The sequence below is a fragment of the Adiantum capillus-veneris genome, chromosome 3 (genome assembly GCF_014529385.1).
Source record: "Adiantum capillus-veneris isolate H3 chromosome 3, ASM1452938v2, whole genome shotgun sequence".
Taxonomy (NCBI): domain Eukaryota; kingdom Viridiplantae; phylum Streptophyta; class Polypodiopsida; order Polypodiales; family Pteridaceae; genus Adiantum; species Adiantum capillus-veneris.
The window spans coordinates 34,835,058-34,837,558 of record NC_140933.1 but is presented as its reverse complement, the minus strand read 5'-3'; positions in this window follow the sequence as shown (position 1 = coordinate 34,837,558).

The window sequence follows — 2,501 nt, the reverse complement described above, 5'->3', positions numbered from 1 at the left end:
GGAAAGCATTGTGTATGAGCCAATGATTGGGTAGCTTGAGTTGATAGGCCATCTTATTGATTGGCCTAAGAATCTGGAAGGGACCATAGTACCTTTTTGCTAGTTTAGCATAGTACTTTTGGTGGCACGTAGGATTCTTTCCTGTCGTGTGCCTTAATCGAGCCTTGAGAAACTTTAACAAGACCCAATCGTTTTCTTTAAAGGCTTGGGCTCTTCTGTGCTTGTCAGCAGCAGCCTTTTGCCTTTGCTGTGAGATAGAGATAGCATACTTAATCTTTTGAAAAGATTCTTGTAGGTCTCGGCTATACTCATCTGCAACGAAGATATTCCCATGTACTTTAAGTAGCAAGGGACTTTTTGATCTTCCCTCAATTACCTCGAAAGGTGCTTTTCCCGTGGAAGTATGTACAGTGTTATTGTAATCATACTCCACTAAGGGTAAGTACTTCTCCCATTGGGATCTTTGATCTACTTCTCTTACATAGGCTTTTAGTAGATCGAGAATGGTTAGGTTAGCTATTTCACTTTGGCCATCCGTTTGTGGATGATAGGCCGAAGAGAAGTTTAGCCTTGTCCCTAAATTCTCAAAGAGACCCTTCCAGAAATTACTGGTCATTCTAGAGTCTCTATCCGACACTATGGACATTGGCAAGCCATGGTACTTGAAAATTTGTGAAATGAAGAGGGTTGCCATTTGATGGGCTTTGATAGTCTTTTTGATAGGTATAAAATGAGCTTGTTTACTGAACCTGTCTATTATCGTCCATATTCCCGTATTCCCATGGATAGACTTAGGCAATCCAAAGATGAAATCCATGGATATGCTCTCCCATGGTGAATTAGGGATTGGCAAGGGTTGAAGCAATCCAAGTTGCTTCCCTCTATCAAATTTTGTCTTTTGGCATACCACACATTTAGAAACATACTCTTGTATGTTCACTTTCATGGTAGGCCAATAGAAATATGTTTCAATTCCCTTTAAGGTAGACTGAATCCCCCTATGCCTCGCATAAGGTGGAGCATGAGATTCACACATTACTTTCTCACGTAGTGAGTTAGTAACACATAGTCTATTGCCATAGAGAAGATAATTATCTTGTAAAGTAAATGGTTCTTCTTTCTTCCCTAATGCAAGGGCTGAAATGACATCTCTAAAATTGGGATCAATAGCATAATCATTTATCATTGAAGATAGATCATTGTGAGTTGCTATGGAAACCGCATTCACTCTCGGCCGTCTTGAGAGTGCATCAGCTACTTGATTATGCTTTCCAGCAATGTGAGCTATATGAAAATGAAATTGCGAAAGAAAATTTTCCCACCTCATTTGTTTTTCGGAGATCTTGGTCTGCGTCATGAAGTACTTAAGACTTTGGTGATCCGTTCGTAGAATGAAAGGAGTTCCTTTTCATATATGCCTAGAGCTTGCTCAACAGGGTCGAGCCTTCGACTCTCATAGCCTATGGCGTGCCCTTCTTGGAGCAAAACAGCTCCAAGGCAATCACCACAAGCATCACATTGGACCTCAAATGGTTTTGAGAGATCCGGTAGTGTAAGCACAGGTTGAGAGATAAGCTTTTCTTTAAGATTTTCGAAAGCATTGTTCTCCTTAGCAGACCATGTATACCTAATGCTTTTCTTTGTTAGGTCATGTAATGGTCCCGCAATTTGTGAGAACTTTTCTATGAAGCGTCTATAGTATGCACGCATACCTATAAAGCTTCTTAGTTCATGAAGATTCCTTGGTTTAGGCCATCCTTTTATTACCTCTAACTTTGATGGATCCATTTGGATGCCATCTTGAGAGATAATGTGACCTCAATACTGAATCTCTTGCAAGAAAAATTCACTTTTCTTTCGATTAACATAAAGTTTATTCTCTCTTAAAACTTGAAATATTACTTGGAGGTGTTTCTTGTGTTCGTCTAATGAATTAGAGTAGATGATAATGTCATCAAAGAACACTCCAGTGAAGGTTCGATGAGGCTTGAACAGCTTCTCGATCAAGCGATTGAATGTGGCTGGTGCATTGGTCAAGCCAAAAGGCATGACAATGTATTCATAAAGACCAAATGTGGTGCGAAATGCGGTCTTTACAATGTCTTGATCAACTATCCTTATTTGATGATAGCCACTTTTTAGGTCAATCCTGCTGAAGTAGGTCAATCCTTGTAGCTTATCAAATAGGTCTTCTACCCGTGGAACGGGAAACCTATTCTTGATAGTGATTCTATTTAGTGCTCTATAGTTGACACACATACGATATGTGCCTTCTTTCTTTTTCACTAATAACACCGGTGAGCAAAATGGAGATGAGCTAGGCCTAACCATGCCCTTCTCAATTAACTCACACACTTGCCGCTGATAGCCGTTTTTCGGCTCTCCATAATTGCCATAGTAAGTTACTCCACCCTACCAAATTCACCCAAATGCTATGGCTATCCCTACCATTTCATTGTAAATAGGCGTGTGTGAGTTAGGGGGCTTTTCCCATATCTTCT